General features: G+C 45.7%; 1 protein-coding gene across 1 annotated transcript in view; it reads right to left on the bottom strand.

Annotated features, from left to right (window-relative positions):
* The window catches only part of LOC138783958 (anterior gradient protein 2-A-like), a 470,764-nt gene extending 445,529 nt beyond the window's left edge, over nucleotides 1-25,235 (bottom strand). The window contains exon 1 of the mRNA XM_069959329.1: nucleotides 25,232-25,235. The gene's annotated coding sequence lies outside the window, so the exon portion shown is untranslated. The remainder of the gene's footprint in view (nucleotides 1-25,231) is intronic.
* Between the last annotated feature and the right edge of the window lie 246 nt (nucleotides 25,236-25,481).

Here is a 25,481-nt window from a genome sequence, read left to right as displayed (position 1 = left end):
GGTGATTACGCCATCCAGTTCCGCACCCTGGCTGCGGAACTAGACTGGAATGAGGCCGCTCTGATTGCCACCTTTAAAAAGGGCCTGTCCAGCCAAGTGAAGGATGTGCTCGCTGCCCGGGATCTGCCTACCTCCTTGAACGATCTTATTCTACTGGCTACCAGAGTCTACACCAGATTTTCCGAGAGAGAGGAGGAGGTCCGGCAAGGACGGCGTCTGAGTCTGCCCCGTCGCCATCCTCGGCTGGCACCGGTGTTCCAGAATCCTGTTGCTCCTATGTCCCAGTCGCTTCCAGAGGTTCCTATGCAGGTGGAACGTGTTCGCCTGACGACTGATGAGAGGAACCGTCGACTGGACCAGAATCTCTGCCTCTATTGCGGTGGCGCGGATCACTATCGACAGAGATGTCCCCAACGCCCTCAGCGTCCGGGAAACGCCCGCACCTAGGTCCGGTGGGAGAGGCCTCCCTAGGTGTGAATGCCACCTCTCCAAGGTTGACTATGCCCGTCTCCATCCAGACACCCTCTGGGCAAGTTTTCCAGACTACTGCCCTCATCGACTCTGGCTCTGCTGGCAGTTTCATCTCTGCTTCGTTGGTCCAAAGATGGCGGCTACCCGTGATCCAGCTAGCCCAACCCCGGTCTATCTCTTCGGTTACGGGGGAGGTTCTTACCGAAGCGGTGTACAGCCAGACGGCACCCCTAGTCCTCCAGGTGGGAGCCTTACATCAGGAGAAGATCTCCTTCTATGTCTTGCGCCATTCCTCTTCCAACCTCCTGCTGGGTCTTCCTTGGCTGCAATTCCATACCCCTAGGCTGGACTGGAGAACTGGGGAGGTTCTCAGCTGGGGCCAGGACTGTCATAACCGGTGTCTGAGATCCCCTCAATCCAAGTGCTCTACAAGGTCACCTGCTAATGTCAAGCCTCTATCCGGGCTACCAGAGGACTACCAAGACTTTGTCGATGTTTTCTCGGCCAAGGAGGCGGACTCACTACCACCTCATCGAGCCTATGATTGCCCTATAGACCTTCTTCCAGGGGCTTCTCCTCCACGTGGTCGAGTATACCCTCTCTCTGTGCCCGAGACTGAAGCCATGTCCTCCTACATCCAGGAGAACTTACAAAAGGGCTTCATCCGTAAATCCACGTCTCCAGCTGGCGCCGGATTTTTCTTTGTTCAGAAGAAGGACGGTTCCCTCCGCCCATGCATAGACTATCGGGGCTTAAATAAGGTGACTGTTAAGAACCGCTATCCTCTTCCGCTTATTCCGGAACTATTCGACCGTCTTCGTGGAGCTAAGATCTTCTCCAAGCTGGATCTCAGGCGAGCGTATAACTTGGTCCGAATTCGTAAAGGAGACGAATGGAAGACCGCTTTCAACACCAGGGATGGGCACTACGAATATCTGGTCATGCCATTCGGCCTATGCAATGCCCCAGCGGTCTTCCAGGAATTCGTGAACGATATCTTCCGAGACCTCCTCTATGTCTGCGTCATTGTCTATTTGGATGACATTTTGGTCTTCTCCCCGGACCAGCAGACTCATGTGGCACAAGTGCGTCAGGTTCTACGAAGACTACGGGCCAATCATCTATACGCCAAGCTTGAGAAGTGTGTTTTCCATCAGCGCAGTCTTCCATTTCTTGGCTATATCGTCTCCGATCAGGGCCTACAAATGGATCCAGCCAAGCTCGCAGCTGTCCTTCAATGGCCACGCCCTGTGGGACTTAGAGCTATCCAACGTTTCCTGGGCTTCGCCAACTACTACCGGCAATTCATCCCTCACTTCTCTACCCTGGTCGCACCCATTGTGGCTCTCACTAAAAAGAAGGCGGACCCCAGACGTTGGCCTCCAGAGGCCGAACAAGCCTTCAATAGCCTCAAGTCTGCCTTTGCCTCTGCTCCTGCTCTAGTCCGCCCGGATGTCTCCAGGCCGTTTTCTCTCGAGGTCGATGCTTCTTCTGTGGGCGCAGGAGCCATTCTCTCGCAAAGGGACACATCAGGCAAGACCAGAACCTGCGGGTTCTTTTCCAAGACTTTCTCCCCTGCCGAGAGGAACTATACCATTGGGGACCGCGAACTCCTGGCCATTAAGTTGGCACTGGAGGAGTGGCGTCATCTACTAGAGGGGGCTAAACACCCTGTTAACATTTACACGGACCACAAGAACCTCCTCTACCTCCAATCGGCTCAACGCCTCAATCCCAGGCAGGCTCGGTGGTCCCTCTTCTTTTCTCGGTTCAACTATACCATCCACTTCCGTCCAGCCGAGAAGAACCTAAAGGCCGATGCATTATCCCGAGCATCCGATGTCATGGGGCAAGAGGAATCTCCTCGTCACATAATACCTCCCGACCGCCTAGTACCAGTTGCCACTTCTGCTCTGCAGAGACTGCCTCCCGGGAAGACTTATGTGCGCCCCGCACTCCGTAAACGCATCTTGAGGTGGGGGCATTCCTCCTTGGTAGCCGGGCATCCAGGAACCCAAAAGACCGGGCAATTGATCTCCCGTCACTACTGGTGGCCCAATCTCCTCCAGGATGTCAAGGATTTTGTGGCTTCCTGTGCAGTTTGTGCCAGGAATAAGTCTCCCCGTCAAAGACCTGCCGGCCTACTTTTGCCCTTGCCAGTCCCGGACCATCCCTGGCACCACATTGGGATGGATTTTATCACAGACCTACCTCCATCTGCGGGCAATACAGTCATTTGGGTGGTGACGGACCGCTTCTCCAAAATGGCTCACTTCGTGGCCCTTCCTGGTCTGCCCTCTGCTCCTCGTCTGGCTCAGTTGTTCTTCCGACACATCTTCCGCCTGCATGGACTTCCTCTTCACATTGTGTCCGACCGAGGCTCTCAATTTGTCTCTAAGTTTTGGCGTGCCCTCTGCTCGCAACTCCAAGTGAAGCTGGACTTCTCTTCGGCCTATCATCCTCAGACTAACGGGCAAGTGGAGAGAGTCAATCAGATTCTGGGTAACTACCTACGCCATTTTGTTTCCAGCCGCCAAGACAACTGGGCCGATCTACTCCCATGGGCAGAATTCTCATATAACCATCTGGACTCGACTTCCACAGGCAAGTCTCCTTTCTATGTGGTCTACGGGCATCATCCTCGTCCTCCTCTGCCTCTCTCTCCATCCTCCGAGGTCCCAGCCGTGGAGGAGTTGTTATCTGACCTGCAATCGATCTGGGAACAAACTCGACAGTCATTACTCAAAGCCTCTAAACGCATGAAGGATCAGGCTGATAAGAGGAGGAGACCTGCCACAAATTTTCTCCCAGGTGACAAAGTCTGGCTCTCGGCCAAATATGTCCGACTCAAGATTCCCAGCTACAAGTTGGGTCCTCGATTCCTCGGTCCTTTCTCGGTGCTAAGACGCATCAACCCTGTCACCTACAAGCTCCGCCTACCCCCCACTATGCGGATTCCGAACTCCTTCCATGTTTCCCTCTTAAAACCTGTGGTTCTGAACCGGTTCTCTGATAAGTCTTCGTTCTCTGCTCCTCAAGCCGTCTCTGACGACGTCTACGCTGTTAAAGACATTCTGGCCATGAAGACTGTCAGAGGGAGAAGGTTCTTCCTGGTGGATTGGAAAGGATTTGGTCCTGAGGAGAGGTCCTGGGAACCCGAGGCTAACATCCTGGACCAGGATCTCATCAAGAGGTTCCTGCAGGTTAGAAAGAGGGGGAGGCCAAAGGGGGGGGGTACTGTCACGGCCGCGGCGGCGTCCCGTGCTCCGGGCCGCCGCCGCGACCTCCCTCCATCTCATGCAGCTGCCGGGGTCCCTGTGCAGGGACCCGGCGCTGCTACACGTTCGGCCCCGGGGGGCGCCTCACCTCTCCACGCTCCTGTCTCTCGCTGTGCCGGCCGGCGCGCGCGTCCCCGCCTCCTAGGGCGCGCGCGCGCCGGCTGTCTCAGATTTAAAGGGGCAGTGCGCTCTTAATTGGTAGTTGCACCCAATCACTCCCCTATAAATCCCAGCATGCCCTGTCCCCTGTGTTGGAGCCTCTACATGCTTCCCATAGCGTTTGGCCCAGCTCCCTGTTGTTCCTGTGTCCTGTCCGTTACCTGGTCCCAAGTCCCTGTTCCTGAGTCCTGTCCGTTACCTGGTCCCAAGTCCCCGTTCCTGGTTCCTGTTCCCCTGTCACTCCACCTGTTCCCGTGTCCAGCCTGTCACGTGCGCTCTCATCTGCAGACTATTGCCTGTGCCATCTCCTGCCACGCCTCGCCTGCCGACACCAGCAACCAAGCCAGGGGTAGCGACCTGGGGGTCGCCTGCCGCAGCAAGTCCATCCCGCCTTGCGGCGGGCTCTGGTAAAAACCAGCGGCCCCTTAGACTCCGCTCCCTGGTGAGGTTTGTGCCATCGCTGGTGCCGGTCCAGTGGATCCACTACTCCGGGCGTTACATACACATTTTACATGCAATACCAACCCTGGCCACACGGTGTGCTGTGAAGAGATTTCATTCAGGCACAAGTAGCTTAACTTCCTACAGCACCACCTGGTGGCAAAAATATGTATCAAAGCAATTAGTAATCTTTTATGTTTTTATGTGAAAATAGTTAAATCAGCCCAATATACACCATAAGTTACTAGAGAAGCAGCTTTATTTGGGGGATGGAGTATAAAATGCCATTAGAGTGTTTGCAGGTTTTTAGAGCTTTTCCTGTTTGGAAAATGGCTCCAATTTAATAGAAAATTACATTGTGAAGTAAATTGCCATCATTATTACCCAGTTGTTCATATCAGCTGCAACAATCTCAGAATGAGAGTCAGAACCCATTCCAGAGCTGTTAGCGAGCGAGCGTCTCATTCACACAACAGACGCCAACCTGAATGCCGCCCAAGTGCTATTTGGTTGTCATCCAATTTTTTTGGAGAAGTGTAAGAGCCTTGGAGTACATGAGCGCTGGATGAATATGATGATCTCCATCAGTCGCAAATATTGCTATGAATGTTTTATCGCCATGTTTAACCAATTCTTCAGATATAAGTATAGACAACACGGCTCCAGTGGTAAAGAGATGGATAGATAGATAGGAGATAGATAGATAGATAGATAGATAGATAGATAGATAGATAGATAGATACATAGGAGATAGATAGATAGATAGGAGATAGATAGGAGATAGATAGATAGATAGATAGATAGATAGATAGATAGATAGATAGATAGATAGATAGATAGATAGATAGGAGATAGGAGATAGGAGATAGATAGGAGATAGATAGATAGATAGGAGATAGATAGATAGATAGATAGATAGATAGATAGATAGATAGATAGATAGGAGATAGATAGATAGGAGATAGATAGATATGAGATAGATAGATAGGAGATAGATAGGAGATAGATGGATAGAGTAGTGTAGGGTCCCTCTGTATGATGTGGTTGTGGTGATCCCGTTGTGCAGTACATACAGTATATAGCAGTGATGTACAGTAATCCATACAGTCAGTGTAGGTGTAAGCGCCCACCTACTTCCTCGTCTCACATTGTGAGGATGCGCTGACTCTGGTGTTAGGATATGAGGGGTGATGTATAGGTGGCACCATTCTATGTAACCCCAGTGACCCTGATAACTGAAGAGATACTTAGAACATTCCGTACTCTGGATCCTTTTCTTCTCCACAGAGACAATTGTTTCCCAATGTCTTTGTTTGGAGAATCTCTCGCTCAGCATCTCTGGGGTCTGCAGGAATTCATGGGAGAGTCCAACTTTTGATTACAAGCAATTTGTAATCCTGTTTATTTTATTTTTAGTCTATTTTATGGACGCTATATAATCCCGCTGTGCTGGAAATTACAAAACCATTCACAAGTTTGGAAATATCATAGATACAAGACAACACCAGCAAATGCAGGGTGAAGTGAGGTCAGGAAGAGATGTGTCCTCTAATGGGAAACATAGTCATTTAAAGGGACACCGTCCCTTTTTACATCACTGACCAGCGTCATGTTCCTCAGGGGAGGGACCAGCTTCTCACATATGCCCCTCCCATCTTTCACTACTCCAACCATTCAGCCCAATCAAAATGCATCACATGACAAAGATGGGAGATGGGGATCATTGGGGATGGGACCAACCAGAGCAAGAACTCTCTGAGGTGCTGCATATAAGTGACATGGTCTGCCACTATGGTGTGGTCTCTGCCAATTGCAGTGCCTCTGGTTTTTCAATAGAAAGAAGAATTGTGGTTGCCATTGATATGGAGGGACTCTGTTGGGGTTGTCACTGTTATGGGGGCATTGTGTTGGTGGTAAGTTGCAGGGGCCTTGGGTTTGACACCGGAATACTAACACTGTGGTTGTCACTGATATGGAGGTATTGTGGGGATGGCATGTTGTGGAGGCACAGTATGGTGGTATGTTATGGCAGCCTTGGGGTTGCTTTTGGTATAAGAGCATTATTGTTGTCACTATTATGGGGGCATTATGTTGGGGGTATTTTATGGGGGACCTTGGGTTGTCACTGGTATATCAGCACTTTGCTAGTAGTGACTGTTATTGAGGCACTGATTCAATGATTTGTTATGGAGGCACTGACTTGGGACACTATGACTGGCTCTGTTATGGTGGCACTGTGTCTCGTTGTGTTATGGTGGCACTGTGTCTCGTTGTGTTATGGTGGCACTGTGTCTCGTTGTGTTATGGTGGCACTGTGTCTAGTTGTGTTATGGGGGCACTGTATTGGTACACTATGACTGGCTCTGTTATGGTGGCACTGTGTCTTGTTGTGTTATGGGGCACTGTGTCTCGTTGTGGTATGGTGGCACTGTGCCTCGTTGTGTTATGGTGGCACTGTGTCTCGTTGTGTTATGGTGGCACTGTGTCTTGTTGTGTTATGGTGGCACTGTGTCTCATTGTGTAATGGTGGCACTGTGTCTTGTTGTGTTATGGGGGCACTGTGTCTCGTTGTGTTATGGTGGCACTGTGTCTAGTTGTGTTATGAGGGCACTGTGTCTCGTTGTGTAATGGTGGCACTGTGTCTAGTTGTGTTATGGTGGCACTGTGTCTAGTTGTGTTATGGGGGCACTGTATTGGTACACTATGACTGGCTCTGTTATGGTGGCACTGTGTCTCGTGGTATGGTGGCATTGTGTCTAGTTGTGTTATGGTGGCACTGTGTCTCATTGTGTTATTGAGGTACTGTGTCTAGTTGTGTTATGGGGGCACTGTATTGGTACACTATGACTGGCTCTGTTATGGTGGCACTTTGTCTTGTTGTGTTATGGGGGAACTGTGTCTCGTTGTGGTATCGTGGCACTGTGCCTAGTTGTGTTATGCGGGCACTGTGTCTCGTGTAATGGTGGCACTGTGCCTCGTATTATGGTGGCACTGTGTCTCATTGTGTAATGGTGGCACTGTGTCTTGTTGTGTTATAGGGGCACTGTGTCTCGTTGTTTTATGGTGGCACTGTGTCTAGTTGTGTAATAGTGGCACTGTGTCTAGTTGTGTTATGGGGCACTGTGTCTCGTTGTGTAATGGTGGCACTGTGTCTAGTTGTGTTATGGGGCACTGTGTCTCGTTGTGTTATGGTGGCACTGTGTCTAGTTGTGTAATAGTGGCACTGTGTCTAGTTGTGTTATGGGGCACTGTGTCTAGTTGTGTTATGGGGCACTGTGTCTCGTTGTGTTATGGTAGCACTGTGTCTCATTGTGTTATGGTGGCACTGTGTCTCGTTGTGTTATGGTGGCACTGTGTCTAGTTGTGTTATGGGGGCACTGTGTCTCGTTGTGTTATGGGGGCACTGTGTCTCGTTGTGTTATGGTAGCACTGTGTCTCGTTGTGTTATGGTGGCACTGTGTCTCGTTGTGTTATGGTGGCACTGTGTCTCGTTGTGTTATGGTGGCACTGTGTCTCGTTGTGGTATGGTGGCACTGTGTCTCATTGTGTTATGGTGGCACTGTGAATGTGAATATTGCTTACATATTGACCCAGCCTTGTCTGCTGCCTGCCCTGACCTCTGCCAGTCTATTGCTGTGATTGAACTCTGCCTTGTATTTATTACCAGGAATCGGTGTCACTAGTCCATCTACATATCAGCCATTGCTAACAGAGACTACTCTAGAGGTTTCCCTAGAAGAAAGAACAAAATATCTCTGGTTTGGCCCTATGTCCAACCTGTTGGGGCCCCAGTGGGTCCATGCCCTCTCCTGTAGGCCTCAAATTAACATCTACACTTCCCTTAGAGAAGAATGTGTGGAACTGGTTGACGTTCTCTGATGGTCTCCTTATGGGGAAGGGTCTCCTGATGTATAAATATATCAAATTTCTGCACACCGTGTTTTGTATCACTATCGTAGCTGAGTAATCCAGATGAATCTTCCTACACGTTCCTTACCTCAATGACATGTTATTGTACTGTAGTAGCATATCCATCTTTATCTGAACACTCTTGGAGAGAATCCAGACATTACACAGTAATCCTATTGATGACCTTATGTGAAACGCTCCTGACCAGAACAGTAAGCTAGTGACGAGGCAGGGCTGGCGTATCAATCACACTGTCAGCGAGAGGTGAGGATGGCGGCAGGCGTACAGATACAGAACAAATACAACTTTATAAAACCAATATTATTGTGCGGTAAGGGTTCAGCTAAAGTACATGGGACGTCCAGGAGGATAAATAATTAAGTGGATGCCGATACACGGCTAGACAGATCATCAGAGCAAAGTCAGCAAGTCGTAAATCACAGGAGGCAACTTACTGATTGAGGAGCCCTGGGATGAGATCAAGGCCGATTATCAGTGGAATCACGGATGGCCAGGGCGGTGTAGTGACCCTCTCGGACTATCGGAACTGCCACCCACAGAAAGGGGAAGTGAGCCAAAGTTGTGGTGTGTGCTGTGTCGGTGTAAGGCGAAAAAACACAGAGTCTCTTTATCATAAATAAGGCTGTTTTTACTGACGAGTACGTGCTTTTGCTGATCATATGGATTCTGTATTCTCTGTGGAACTGTATTTCATGTTTTAATGTTGTGATAAATTGGATATTGGAATTTATTATGCAACCTCATGTTCTCTTTTTTGTCAATTTATAAATAATAAAGAATTTAAAAACAGCACAAACTTGCAGCAGGATACACAATTATGACGTTTCATTTGATAAAGCACCGGATAATACACTGACAACCGGGCTGCGAGATAGAGTTCCTAGGCTTTGCACAACTTTGCTCTATCTGGATCAGATCCTAGCTTCTGTGGCTTTTGTGGATACTGTCCTGCTATGTTACTCTCCTAGTCCATGGCGTGGGTTGAGGTTGTCCCTGACTTGTCCTCTCCTAAGAGGGGTTTAACACTGCATAGTGTTGTGTAGCATTACTGAGAAGAAACTGTTAGCTGTGTCTTGTCTTGAATCCTACCCACACGGGGTTCTGACTAAGACTGAACTTTGAGGGCACGGGGACCTGGCAGAGGGCCAGGGCCCAGAAAGGAACACTGTAGAGAGCTATCTAGCTTGCGTCCTTCCTCTACAACGTCCAACACAAAAGACCCATGCACTTCCTCTACTCATGTGACTTCCTTCCTCCAGGGCATCTAAAGTGCGCTGTGAGTGGGTGAAGAGTGCAAACAGAAGAAGTAAAGAGAGAGGTGTTAGGAGAGAAGTACAGATTCCCATTGGTTCGCAGATCCATGTGACATACAAATAAACAATAACTCTTTACACACTTCAGCTGTGAAGCATCTAAACATACATATCTAATACAGCAACATCTAGTGGCAAAACTTTATCACTACTTTCATCACCCCACAAGTACAAGAAGTACAGGCTTTTCTGAAGGGTGTATATAATAGTAACACCCGTGGTAGGACACCGCATGAGTGATAATATCTGCTCCTTATACAGTAGTATTGTGTAGGGTCGTAGTTATGCAGACGCTAAAGAGCCACACGTTGGGGAGAGCTCATCTACATCACACTTTCTGCTCCATTCAGCGACTGATTATAATTCCCGTTCTGCTCTTTGGGACGTATAACACAGAGAATGAATTTTTCTTAATTTTTTCAATTTAAAAATTGTCACATACAATTAAAGCTGACGCCCTGGTGTCTACCTGCCTAATATCTATGCTAATTAGCTTTTCTTTACTAGGACTCATATTGTCTGCTCCCAGGAGAGAAGCCTCAGGGAAGCTCTGATGATGTCACTGCCCATATATAGACATTTACCATATATAGAAAGTGACAATGGAGGCTTCCTCTTCTCCTCCTGGGCCCCCTCCAGAGTGGTAGAAGTGCTGACAGCCACCTGACACATTGTTATTGCATGAAGTGGGATGGGTGGCTGTCAGCAGTATCACCTCCCTGGAGGAGAAGGAGTTTCCTGCATCTCAGGAAACTTCCAAAGATGCACAACTTGTTGCTTCATTTAAAACAAAGGCCCCATTCCCAACATTGCAGGGAGTCCCAGCGATGACTAATATGATCTAGAATAGGACATAAGTGTTTCTTTTAAACCTCAGCATCTAACCTGCTGATATGTCCCTATAGCGGACGAGGATGAAGGTAATTCCCTTACCTTGACCCTCAGCACTGTTTTAAGGAAAATTGTATTTAAAAAATTGAAAATCGTTTATTCCCTATGCAAATTAGGTGGTTTAGTGCTCTGGGGGCGGAGCTACAACCCTCAGCACACCGCTATGTCCCGGCCAGCCTGCCGCTTTACAGCGATATCACTCTGGCACTCATCACTGTAGAGTGTCGGATAATTATTTATTTGGGGGTGGGCCTGCTGGGGTGGTTTTAGAGGGAGACAGCCCCACCCCCTCTGTACCAAACCAACCCCTTTGCATAGGGAATGTACTACGATCCCCCCCCCCCCAAAAGGGGATTTCCTTGCTGAGAATCAAGGTAAGGAAAGCTCCACCTCTCAGCTATGATTGATAACTTCAGTGGTCACCTGATAGGACTCTAGAGCTGTCAATCAGAACTGAGGGGAGGAGCAGAACAAACTAAGAGCTCTGGGCACCTAATGCAAAGAGCCCAACCCCCTGGACTCTTGCTGTGGCGGGGGACGGTTTTAAAGGCTCACACAGACTGCGGACAGGTACCGATTCTAGAGTAATTTTATCAGGGAGCCCCTTGGAAAAAGAGCCTCTAAACTACTGCCATATTGCCAAATCTCTCCATCTCTGATCATTTTATATATATAAAAATAAAATACATGTTAAAAAAAAATTATAAAACGAGTCATATAAAAAATCTTTTAAAGGAATTGAGTCTAATTATTCCGTATATTTCCATATATTTTCGTTCCATTAGGCTGTTTTGCTGGGCGACTCCTATTGTTCTTCTGTATAATAGGATTTTTTTTATTATTATTGCTTTCTTTTACCTCTCCATTGTGATGGTCATGCTCTCTAGGTTCACCATGAACTCCACATCTCGTGTATCTTTTTGTTGTGTCTTCGGTAATGTTTTCTTATTGTATCAATTCTCTCCGGATAATTGCCTCCTCCTATATCTTCCATCTCATTCTCCGAGGCTTCCTTCATTATGGAGGGTTACCAAAGCAACGCCATTGTCCTTTTGTTGACGGATTCTGTAGCACCGACGAATCTCTGGCGTTCGTCAAGGTTTTTCCGACGGAGCTTTCAAATTATTTCTAATAATAATAATTATTGTATAGATCAATGTTACAGATCTGGATAGAAGTATGGGTGGGGGCGGGGTGGGGGCATAGAGATGCATGACCTGTGGGGGCGCGCTTCCCTGCTGGAATGAGGTCATACAAGACTTTGGGACTACAAATATTAACACCTTCGTGCCAATATTTGGCAATAGCGTTGATATAACAATAAACGATAAAAAAAACACAGCATAATAATTAAATAGTAAATAATAGTATATTACAGGGGTACTCAACAAATTTTAGTGAAGGTCCACTTACCGGGGTCTATTGTCAGGTGAAGGTCCGAGCTGAACATCAGTAGGAAATGTGTTTTGTTACTTTGTCACAAACGTTCAACTATTTATATACAGAATTGCTGCTTAGGCTAGGTTCACACTGCGTTTTCAGCATCCGTTTAACGGATTCGTTTTTTTTAACGTCCAGAAAAATAGGGTCAGCAACGTTTTTTGGTCCGTTTTGGTCCGCCAAAAAAAAACGGATCCTTTTTTTTTTATAATGGAAGTCAATGGAAAAACGGATGCACACAAATGAATCAGTTTTTTGCAATCCGTTTTTCATACGTTTTTTTGCAAAAAACGGATGCGTTAAACGGATGCTGAAAACGCAGTGTGAACCTAGCCTTATTAGCGGGAAAACTGGCATTTTTTTCTTTCTCACCAGGCCTTTGATATTAGGTACAAAGGGGGTGACTGCCCTGGTAGTATATAGCCCCCCTGTTGCTCCCCCAGTAGTGTATAGCCCCCCCTGTGCGCTCTCCCTCAGTAGTATATAGCCCCCTGTTGCTCCCCCAGTAGTATATAGCCCCCCTGTGCGCTCTCCCCCTGTAGTATATAGCCCCCTGTGAGCTCCCCCCAGTAGTATATAGCCTCCCCGTGTGCTCTCCCCATGTAGTATATAGCCCCCTGTGAGCTCCCCCCAGTAGTATATAGCCCCCCTGTGCGCTCTCCCCCTGTAGTATATAGCCCCCTGTGAGCTCCCCCCAGTAGTATATAGCCTCCCCGTGTGCTCTCCCCATGTAGAACATAGCCCCCTGTGAGCTCCCCCCAGTAGTATATAGCCCCCCTGTGCGCTCTCCCCCTGTAGTATATAGCCCCCTGTGCACTGTCCCCCAGTAGTATATAGCCCCCTGTGAGCTCCCCCCAGTAGTATATAGCCCCCCTGTGCTCTCCCCCTGTAGTATATAGCCCCGTGAGCTCCCCCCAGTAGTATATAGCCCCCGTGAGCTCCCCCCAAGTAGTATATAGCCTCCCTGTGAGCTCCCCCCTGTAGTATATAGCCCCCTGTGAGCTCCCCCTGTAGTATATAGCCCCCCCGTGCGCTGTCCCCCTGTAGTATATAGCCCCCTGTGAGCTCCCCCCAGTAGTATATAGCGCCCCTGTGCTCTCCCCCCAGTAGTAATTAGCCCCCTGTGAGGTCCCCCCCAGTAGTATATAGCCCCCCTTGTGCTTTCCCCCTGTAGTATATAGCCCCCTGTGAGGTCCCCCCTGTAGTATATAGCCCCCTGTGCGCTCCCCCCAGTAGTATATAGCCCCCTCAGTAGTATATAGCCCCCTGTGAGGTCCCCCCTGTAGTATATAGCCCCCTGTGCGCTCCCCCCAGTAGTATATAGCCCCTTCTGTAGTATATAGTCCACCTGTGCGCTCTCCCCTTGTAGATGCCCCTAGACAGAAAAAAAAAATAACAAAAACAACTCACCTAGCACCTCGTTCCCCGCTGCGGCTGTCTTCTTCTCTTCCCGTCGGTCCGGCCCCCGGCTGATACGCGCTCTGTAGGGATGTCCCGGGGATTCCCCAGCAGAGCGCGCATCAGTGACCTCAGCGTACGCCGCCGGCCTGCACTTCCGGGAAGGACAGGCCGGCAGCGTACACTGAGGTCTGTAGTGCGCGCTCTGCTGGGGAATCCCCGGGACATCCCCAGAGAGCGCGTATCAGCCGGGGGCCGGACCGACACTGCCCCTAGCCCCACAGGCGTACTGACATCTAAGGACAGTACGCCTATGGGGCGGGAGGCAGTGCGGTGGGGAGCGGGACGGACCGGATCCGGGGAGATTAGGAGGTCTGACCAGGGGTCCGGACAGCTGGCCTCCGCGGTCCGGGTTCGGACCGCGGTCCGCCAGTTGAGGACCCCTGGTATATTAAATAATAATTAAAATCCCCTCTTAAAGGGGAACTCTGGTGAAACTTTTTTTCTTTTAAATCAACTGCTTCAGAAAATTATGTAGATTTTACTTCTATTTAAAAATCTTCAGTCTTCCAGTACCTATCAACTGCTGTATGTCCTGCAGGAAGTGGTGTATTCTTTCCAGTGTGACACAGTGCTCTCTGCTGCCACCTCTGTCCATGTCAGGAACTGTCCAGAGCAGCAGAGGTTTTCTATGGGGTTTGCTCTGGGCAGTTCCTGACATGGACAGAGGTGGCAGCAGAGAGCACTGTGTCAGACTGGAGAGTAAACATCACTTCCTGCAGGACATACAGCAGCTGATAAGTACTAGAAGACTGGAGATGTTTAAATAGTAGTAAATTAGAAATTTATATAACTTTCTAAAACCAGTTGATTTGAAAGTAAAACATTTCCACTGGAGAACCCAGTTTTAAAAGAAAATGAGACCCCTTTAGGACTGAGATTTTTAGTAAATTACAAATCTAAGTAAATTACAAATCTGTTTAACTTTCTGACACTTGTTGATTTGAAAGAAAGAAAAAAATTACTGGAGTATCCCTTTAATGTTTTTTTTCCTTCTCCTCCTCCTTCCCCTTTTCCTAAAATCATTACTCACTGAATCGCTGAAATCTGTAGACAGACGTACACTGAGGGATCGAGTTACAGTATGCCCAATAAGGTAAGCAAAGTAAAAGTTGTCAGCATAGAAAAAGACAGAAACAAATGCATTTCAACCCGGTACCATGAGTAGGGCCGCTAACAGTAAGTATAATAACAGACCGAAACGCGTTGGTTCCTGTCTTTGTTCATACTAACAACTGATGCTGCACCCTGCAGTTATTTTATAATGGGCTCTGTTGATTTTATTTGGTATAAATAAGAAATGCTCCGTTTAGTGAAAACATGAGAGTGCTGGTCCATTCATGTATACTCTGGACATATGTAATACTACAGCACACCAAGTGGTCAGGCATGGTATTGCAAAAAAAAATCAATGACCTGTTGTGAAGAATAATTCTTCATACTGTGTTAAAATGACCAAATTCTGAAATGTCAGATAACAATTTCATGTTTTATCTTCACTTGAAGAATTATAATGTAAGCCATATACCGCTGGGTTTTCATAACCGCGCGCCTGGCCCTCGCCGGCAACATCTGATGCAATTAACGTTGATATGATTTTAAATATAGGTAATGTTTTTTTTTCTCCATTCTATAAAATGCTAATCATTATTCCTGCCATTAGCGTAGAGTGGATTAATGATGAGGACTATTGGAAGATGCCGCGTGGAATTATCCGTAATGGGCTGAGAGTGCTCGCTCATACAATCTGCCAGCGTCAAGTCTTCTATTAGTCGGAGTCTTCCACATGCGGATGACGTTCGGAGGTCCTGTAAACAGGCTTTTAAGTCATTAGACGCTTGATGTAGACCCTGACCTTAAGAGCAGCCCACACAAAGACCCCGCGTTCTGCATCTTCTATTAAGCTGTGTCACGACCCTGGCAGCCATTAAAATGCGCTTTACTGCATGCTGCACAGCTGCAGACTTATCAACAGTGCTGGAAACCGTAATACAAAGGGGAGGGGCCATGCAAATCTAAATTATTACATTTACAGGGGGTAAAGCTTCCAAATGTCCAGCAATTTGGAAATGGAAAGTTGGGGCTAATATAGTTGTGTTTGTGAAATATCAAAATAGCAAATAGAATTTGTTGTTTATAGCTTAAGGCTATGTTCACACAATGTATGTTTAGCATAAATCACAGCCGTTGTTGCCATTTGCAACAACGGCCGTGATTTAGGCTAAACATACGTTTTATTGGAATGAATGGAATCCTGGCCGGAGCGTATACATACAGATTCCATCCGCTGGCAGGATTCCTCTGATTGGCTATTAGTGATGGGGCATCGTCCGGTGTCCTTATATATACATAGTATACAGTAGCTTCCAGTATGTCTATATATACATATGTATACAGTAGCTTCCAGTATGTATATATATACATAGTATACAGTAGCTTCCAGTATGTCTATATATACATATGTATACAGTAGCTTCCAGTATGTGTATATATACATATGTATACAGTAGCTTCCTATATGTATATATACATAGTATACAGTAGCTTCCAGTATGTGTATATACATAGTATACAGTAGCTTCCTATATGTATATACATAGTATACAGTAGCTACCATTATGTGTATATATACATAGTAGACAGTGGCTTCCAGTATGTATATACATAGTATACATTAGATTCCAGTATGTGTATATAAATATGTATACAGTAGCTTTCATTATGTGTATATATACATATGTATACAGTAGCTTCCAGTATGTGTATATATACATATGTATACAGTAGCTTCCAGTATGTATATACATAGTATACAATAGCTTCCATTATGTATATACATAGTATACAGTAGCTTCCAGTATGTATATATACATAGTATACAGTAGCTACCATTATGTATATATACATAGTATACAGTAGCTCCCAGTATGTGTATATATACATAGTATACAGTAGCTTCCTATATGTATACAGCATATACATAGTATACAGTAGCTTCCTATATGTATGTGTATATACATAGTATACAGTAGTTTCTTTTATGTATACATACATAGTATACAGTAGCTTCCAGTATGTGTATATATATACATAGTATCCATTAGCTTCCAGTATGTATATACATAGTATACAGTAGCTTCCAGTATGTGTATATAAATATGTATACAGTAGCTTCCAGTATGTATATACATAGTATACAATAGCTTCCATTATGTATATATACATAGTATCCATTAGCTTCCAGTATGTATATACATAGTATACAGTAGCTACCATTATGTATATATACATAGTATACAGTAGCTTCCAGTATGTGTATATATACATAGTATCCAGTAGCTTCCTATATGTATACAGCATATACATAGTATCCAGTAGCTTCCAGTATGTATATACATAGTATCCAGTAGCTTCCAGTATGTGTATATATACATAGTATACAGTAGCTTCCAGTATGTGTATATATACATAGTATACAGTAGCTTCCAGTATGTGTATATATACATAGTATACAGTAGCTTCCAGTATGTGTATATATACATAGTATACAGTAGCTTCCAGTATGTGTATATATACATAGTATACAGTAGCTTCCAGTATGTGTATATATACATAGTATACAGTAGCTTCCAGTATGTGTATATATACATAGTAGACAGTAGCTTCCTATATGTATACAGCATATACATAGTATACAGTAGCTTCCTATATGTATACAGCATATACATATGTATACAGTAGCTTCTCACTGACAATGTAATGCAGATGGCTGGCACCTCTTCTGCCGCTGTTGGATACTAAGGGCGAGCGATCTACATGAATCCCTGTCCTATCCTGCACAATACTGAACCCATCCCGTTTCTAGTGTCATATAAAACGCGTTGTACACGTCCCGTCTGACCCCATAATCTGCGGTTACTATATCTCATAAACCTAAGACCCTTTTATCCCCCCGGAATCTTTCCCGTCAGACCTAATAACTTTCGTGTTTTATCTCGTCTCTTGCTGCGATTGTCATTTTGTCTTTTCCATCTTGTTTGAGATCCTGATTTACAATAGAACAAATGGCGGTCGACCTTCTTGTGTTTTTCCCTGCTTTGCGCTCTCCGGCAGGCGGACTAATAATCCTCGCTCGCTGTGCGCCCAACACGGCCGGTGAACGTCTTACTGTTACCACGGAGCCCGATGTTTCTTCTAAAGAGGAAGATTGTGCAGGAAAACAATGACAGCCGGGTCAATGCGGAGGAACAGTGACAGCCACAAAATATCGTCCTTTAGGTCATCTGTCACTCGATTGCTTAAAGTAATTGTCGGCTATTGTATAGAGGGACGGGGAAATATATTATATTTCATGTACAAATTCACAGGGCATGCCACGATCTTATGGAATATGCTCTAATGTCATAGGATAGGCCCCAATCTAATAGGAGGATGCCCCCGGCCTAATAGGATGATACCCCCATCTAATAGGAGGATGCCCCTGATCTAATAGGAGGATGCCCCCATCTAATAGGAGGATGCCCCCGATCTAATAGGAGGATGCCCCCATCTAATAGGAGGATACCCCCATCTAATAGGAGGATGCCCCTGATCTAATAGGAGGATGCCCCCGGCCTAATAGGATGATACCCCCATCTAATAGGAGGATGCCCCTGATCTAATAGGAGGATGCCCCCATCTAATAGGAGGATGCCCCCGATCTAATAGGAGGATGCCCCTGATCTAATAGGAGGATGCCCCCCATCTAATAGGAGGATGCCCCCATCTAATAGGAGGATGCCCCCCATCTAATAGGAGGATGCCCCCATCTAATAGGAGGATGCCCCCATCTAATAGGAGGATGCCCCCGATCTAATAGGAGGATGCCCCCATCTAATAGGAGGATGCCCCCGATCTAATAGGAGGATGCCCCCATCTAATAGGAGGATACCCCCATCTAATAGGAGGATGCCCCTGATCTAATAGGAGGATGCTACCGGCCTAATAGGATGATACCCCCATCTAATAGGAGGATGCCCCTGATCTAATAGGAGGATGCCCCCATCTAATAGGAGGATGCCCCTGATCTAATAGGAGGATGCCCCCGGCCTAATAGGATGATACCCCCATCTAATAGGAGGATGCCCCCATCTAATAGGAGGATGCCCCCCATCTAATAGGAGGATGCCCTCATCTAATAGGAGGATGCCCCAGCCTAATAGGATGATACCCCTATCTAATAGGAGGATGCCCCATCTAATAGGAGGATGCCCCCGATCTAATAGGAGGATGCCCCCATCTAATAGGAGGATGCCCCCATCTAATAGGAGGATGCCCCAGCCTAATAGGAGGATGCCCCCATCTAATAGGAGGATGCCCCTGATCTAATAGGAGGATGCCCCCGATCTAATAGGAGGATGCCCCCATCTAATAGGAGGATGCCTCCATCTAATAGGAGGATGCCTCCATCTAATAGGAGGATACCCCCATCTAATAGGAGGATGCCCCTGATCTAATAGGAAGATGCCCCCATCTAATAGGAGGATGCCCCAGCCTAATAGGAGGATGCCCCCATCTAATAGGAGGATGCCCCCATCTAATAGGAGGATGCCCCGGCCTAAAAGGAGGAAGCCCCCATCTAATAGGAGGATGCCCCCGATCTAATAGGAGGATGCCCCCATCTAATAGGAGGATGCCCCCGATCTAATAGGAGGATACCCCCGATCTAATAGGAGGATGCCCCCATCTAATAGGAGGATGCCCCTGATCTAATAGGTGGAGAGGAAAAAAGGAGAGAAAAACAAAAAAGGGGGGAGAAAAGGAAAGGAGGGCTGAGGGAAGAGAGCCAGCCAAAGAGGAAGGAAACAGAGAGAGGGAGAAGAGAGGGAGAAGAGAGGGGGGGAGGGAAGGGAGGGGAGTGGAGAAGGGGAGACTCACTTTACCCCCTACTCCTCCTCACAGAATGCCCCGCACAACATACAATCACACACCGCCAATACCACCCCTAAGGGTTATCAGATAAATATGAGATCCAGGGACGCCAAACCTTATGAAATTTCTCCTCCTTGTCATTTAGGATGGCGTGTAAACGGTCATTGACCATAATCCAATTAAGTTTCACCTTTACTAGTTCAAGCGGAATAACCGCTTTCTTCCAAGAAGTGGCAATCGCGATTTTTGCTGCTAAGAAAAGAAAGGAAGCAAACTGTTGGGTGGTTTTCGGCGTCCCTGGGAGCTTCACATTCAGAAGAGCATGAGATGGAGACAATCGTACATTACATTGCGTCAGGGAGTATAACATATTAAATATCCTCCTCCAAAAGCGTTTAACCTTTGGGCATGCCCACCACACATGGTACATAGAACCTTCTTCACCACAGTGGCGAAAATATAGGGGAGAATAGTCAGGGACCATTTTGGCTATCCGAGCCGGCACCAAGTACCAGCGTAATAGGACTTTATAGTTAGTTTCCACCAAAGCCACATTAATAGATACTTTGGCTGTATTGGTAGCGACATCTTGCCATTCCCTAATAGAAAGGGAGATCCCCAGATCCCTTTCCCACTGAGTCATATAACTTAACTTGGAAGGAGGCAAAATGAAATGGACATACAATAAGGAGAGTGTGTGTTTCCCAAGAGGCGAGTTAATACACATGTTTTCAAAGAAAGTGGACGTTGTTACATCCGTTGACCTGCCCTTCAGGGAGGTGAGATAGTGTAAAATCTGATTATATCTAAAGTGTTCAGAATCAGGCATTTTATGAAGGGAGACAAAGAATTCTCTTGGGCGGATACCCTGTCTATAAAAAAAATTACCAATTCTATATAGGCCTTTGTCAGACCACCATTTAAAGGCCGCAGGACGCTGCCCCGGCTCAAAGTCGGGATTAGCGAGCAAAGGAGCAGCTGGAGTATGCTCCGAGGCCAATCCAAAAGAACGGCTAACACGGTCCCATAGGGCCAAATTCGAAGAAAGGAGTGGGCACAAAATAGTGGGTCGTTTTCGCATGGGGAGCCAGGGCAGCAGGTCTATAGGAACAGAAGGGCAGGCATATTGCTCGATATCAAGCCAGCCCGGGCGAGCAAAGGTCCGGGGCAAAGAAACGATTGGTGACAGGCGGGCAGCATAGTAATATTTAACCAGATTAGGTAAACCAAGGCCTCCATTATTTCGGTTAGTATAAAGGGTGCGTTGGGCCACCCTACCCTATCTGCAACTTTGTAATGCTGGAAGAGTTAATCACAGTTCATCAGCAACTTGACCTCAGTTTAACCCCCCCAGCATTACAAAGAAGCTACAACGTTGCAGATAAAACCAGTCAGGGATTTATTTACATGAGCCGTCTTGGAAAGAAGGGGGGAGGAAGGGGTGGTGGAAAGAAAGGCTTACGCAGAGTTTTTTTGTGTCTTCAGCAGAAAGAAGCAGCTCAGAACTGGGGGAAGGAGCCTGAATAGATAATAACAAGTATGGAAGAAATTGTTGGTCACACCATGGACAGCAACATATCAAAAGTTCTGTTTGAGTGGAATACCCCTTTAGGATTATGTGCCTGCAGGAATGTAATAATTGTCACAAAGCGCGGCCCTAGCAGTGAGTCCTTGTATATGGCCCAATAGAATTTGTCTGGAGAGTTCCACTTTAAGCACTGTAGCCTTAAGACTCTGAACCACGCACAATACTTTCAGGGCTGTGAAAAGAGATGATATGACGTGAACGGCAAAACACAAACCACTTGATCTTTACCGGATAAGAAAAATGTATAAAGCTCCTGTGAGGTTCCGTCTCTAGAATAATGTCTGAACGATTCGTGACATCTGCAGGAGACCTGACACTAGCAGACGGCTCATTACATATCCTCATAGCAGTGTGAGAGCGGCAACCAAGGACCTGACAGGCTGGACGGGCGCAGAGATATAACCCACAATGACCCCGCTGGGGCCCCGTAGTTTTCTTCATCTCATTGTTGCTGACAGGTTTATTGAACCTCTGGAAAACAAGACGAAGAACTAAATGTTATAAAATGCTATTATATTCCTCCCATCAGATCTCTCCATATCTGTGCTGCCTGACACTCTCTATAGGAAGACTAATATCTAGTACGGCAATAAAGTGGGCAAACTCTATGAGAGACTCTATCACAGACCTGCTAACAGGAGCCGTCACCTAACCTGACATAACTAACACAGCGGTAAAATGGACAAACTCTATGAGAGACTCTATCACAGACCTGCTAACAGGAGCCGTCACCTAACCTGACATAACTAACACAGCGGTAAAATGGGCAAACTCTATGAGAGACTCTATCACAGACCTGCTAACAGGAGCCATCACCTAACCTGACATAACTAACACAGCAGTACATTGCATCATTCCTCTGTTATTTCTCCTGGAATTGTGTATGTGAATTGGCTTGGATCATGGATCATGTATACATGGAGACCTAACCATCCGCATTAAGAGGAAATCTCCACTCCACCAGCAACGGGCCGTCATGGCAGGTAATTTCTAAAGGGGTTGGCCACTTTATAGTAAAATTGTTTGGTATACAGCTTAGTTAGTGTACTCACTGCACTTACTGACAGCAGCTCCCTGTGTACCTCATAAAGCTAAAATCTGACTTCCCTCTTCCACACTGTGCTGTCCTGCTCTGTGGTGAGTCTGTCCATAAGATGGCCGACATGGAGGAGCATGTGACCATGCCCCGCCCCCAGTATCCACCACTGAGCCTGCCTGTGCGTATGGAAGACACTGGAGGCAGAGCATGGTCGCATGCTCCTCCATGTCAGTCATCTTATGGACAGACTCACCACAGAGCAGGAAAGCACAGCCTGGAGGAGGGGAGTCTGATTTTAGCTTTATGAGGTACACAGGGAGCTGCTGTAAGTGCAGTGAGTACACTAACTAAGGCCATGTTCATACAATGTATGAGTCGTTCCGTGACCCATAGTAATAATTTTTACGAAAATATACGTTGTGTGAACATAGCCTTATGCTGTACACTGAGCTTCTTTACTATAAAGTGGCCAACACCTTTAAAGGTAAGGTGTCACATAGATTTTATTTAACTGATTAGAGTCAGATACTAAAACTTTTTCTTTTATTCTAATCTGTTTCTGTTTTAATTTCACTATTTCACATTGTTATGGGGGCGGCCATATTGCCTGAGCTGTTTTTAACAGAATTAAGTTATGCGCTTTACGGCAAGACTCATGGACATAGAGGACAATAGACATTTGAAAAATTACTGGAGCGCGCTCTGTGACCTGTGAAGAGGTCATTCCACAGGGAGCTGCTACTGTACCCTCTATCTACTGGTGTCTCATGACGCTGTAATGCTGCACAGATCACTTTACAGCAGCCTCCTCTTATCACCGACACAACAAGAAGTCTCAGCTTAGTTTTAGCCCCAGTGGTGAGAATGAAAACTGCAAGATGTCAGAATTATTTTATATTATAGATACAAAAATGGAAAATTTTAAAAAATATCACCAAAAAGTCTTAACAAATACGTTTAACATAAAAGCATTAGTTATACAATAAGCCATTTTCTGATGACCCATTCCCTTTAAAGGGACTCTCTATATTACCCCTTGTTATAGCTGATTGCTGATAGCTTTTGCCTGTTGATGGTTTTGTCTTTTGCTTTAACTTCCATCTTAGTCTAAAAAAAAAAATACCATAATAAGAAGCCCTGTTTTACAATAAAAAAACAAAAACTATTTTTTTCCCCATCCATATTACACCTCCTCACCATCACTAGTCCAGCAGCGCTATTTGTTTCATTCTAGCACAGCCCTGGGTCATGTGATCACCAGCCTGACCCACAGAAATTCACAGTGCTCAATGTGTCTGGGTCAGCTGACTTCCTGTGAACTACAGGTTACATTATCATCTACCAGATGTCTTCTGGCAGCTCTCCAGACCCCAGATGGAGCCGGGTTGTAATACCTCACACAACCTGAGGACAAGAGTGGTGCTGTTTCTGGAAGAAAGCAGCTATGTTACCCTAATCCTGGAAAATCCCTTTAAGAAGACCTGTAGTGTAAAGCAGGAGGGATATTGGCAACTGACATCATGATGATGACATGGGTCATAGGCTCCCTGTGTATATAGAGTGTAGCACACAGCTGACATATATTTGTTTCCCCGCTGTAAGAGGACTCCATCCACTCCTCTATATATAGGTTCATTAACTGATAACCGGAGTTTTAATTTTCCGGGCCGGTGAGCGACAGGCGAGGTGCAGGCGCTGGTTCCTATCATCCTCTCCAGCCGAGCTGACTGATTCCCTCCTCATATTAAATCCGCTCTCCGACTCTTCTGCTCTGAAAGGAAATCCTCTCTCATTTACTTCCTATTGTAGCATTTATCCTATCACTCATCTGATCCCAGAACCTCGGCGCCTCGCCTTGTACTCGCCTGTGATATTGAGCTCAACCTAATCTACAGACAAGACTAGAAATGCACATTGACTTCCTTAAAGGGATTTTCCAAGAAAGAAAAATAGTTAGAAAAAGTTAGTAATTTAGTAAAATGTGCTGATGTAAAATGACCTCTATCACTGTACTGTTCTTTTCCCCCATGGATCTGATCACTTCATGGTTTCATTTCTGAACTGTGATCCTGTTATTGCAATGCATCAGTGCTCACACTTTCCCACAATCCCCCTTGCTTGCATACACAGTGGAGACTACCTGCCAATACTTCCTGGACCAAACAGGAGACTGCAGATGAACTGGGCATGTGCGACCATCTCAGTGGACATCCTAAGAGAGTAACTTGTTACAAATGCTTCTACATTTGATAAATGTTTAATTTCACATATTAGACCAATTAAAACCTATTTATCGTAGCGGGAATCCCCAATGTCAGCCAATCAGAGAGCTAGAAAATAGCTTGTCTCACATGCCCCTCCTTTGAGCATCCTCAGCTAACCAGTAGCAACGAGAAGCATCATATGACAAGCTACTATACCAAAGATGTCCAGTTAGGGTCTATGACTGCGAAACCTCATTTAATCATTGAAAAACATTAAAGTCGTATGAAGGTGCAATCCTGGTGTGTGGAGACAGTGACTATTTCGGGGTTTACGACACGTCCGGTCAGGTCCCCAATGTCACTCCCAATAGGCAATAACCTTTTATGTTTTCTTTAGCGGACATTACGGTGATAAAACGGCGTCCATTTCGCCCTCTAACAATATTGTGACTTTTATTATTTTTTTCCAATTACAAATTTCTGTAAAACTTCCATTGACTGAGTTGGCGCAGGACGACCCGCCGCTCCGAGGACGATATATTTTATAACATTTTAGGTCCCATTGATTTTATTCACACCGCGCACGGGGAAGAAAAATAGATGCACTAAAACAGATTTACACTTTCTACCGATTGAAAGTAAAACGGGAGAAATAAGAGCCATAAAGTGAGGATTTATTGGAGGGGACAAATAATCTGATAGAGACAATATATCTAAATGAATCTCAAATGTTACAACTGGAATTATTTACCAGGAAAATATAAGTTATGTAATATATATATATAACAACTCATATTGTGGTGGGTATTTATCTATATATATATATATATATATATATATATATATATATATATAATATAAAATACTAAATAATAACTATCAAATACCTACATAATAATCCAGTATAGATTGTTCCATGCACATAATGCTCTATTCCTTTCTAAGGGCCCTATTACACATAAAGATTATCGTGCAAAAAAACGTTAAATCGTTCAGATTTAAGCGATAATCTTTCTGTGTGTATGCAGACAACGATCAAACGAGTAACGAGAATTCGTCCGTATGACGCTGATCACATCTTTTCAGCTGACCACAAAATCATCTCTAATCGTCTCCAGATCTCTCAGTGTATGTACATAATGTTGGTTCCTAATTACGATCGTTCGTATACCAGACTATATGAATGATCACAAATACTATCAAAACTATCGATTATCGTTCCATGTGAATGGTTTCAGATCGTTCCGAAAATCGCTCATTTGCAAACATTAATCAGTGGAAACAAAAAATTTGCTTTGTCTTCTGTCTTCAGTGATCAGTTTTCTTAGCTATAATGTTAAGTTAGTGCAGAGATTCTTC

This window comes from Dendropsophus ebraccatus, chromosome 2 (assembly GCF_027789765.1).
Source record: "Dendropsophus ebraccatus isolate aDenEbr1 chromosome 2, aDenEbr1.pat, whole genome shotgun sequence".
Classification (NCBI taxonomy): domain Eukaryota; kingdom Metazoa; phylum Chordata; class Amphibia; order Anura; family Hylidae; genus Dendropsophus; species Dendropsophus ebraccatus.
The sequence above is the reverse complement of the archived record's forward strand: the minus strand, read 5'-3'. Positions and strand labels throughout refer to the sequence as shown.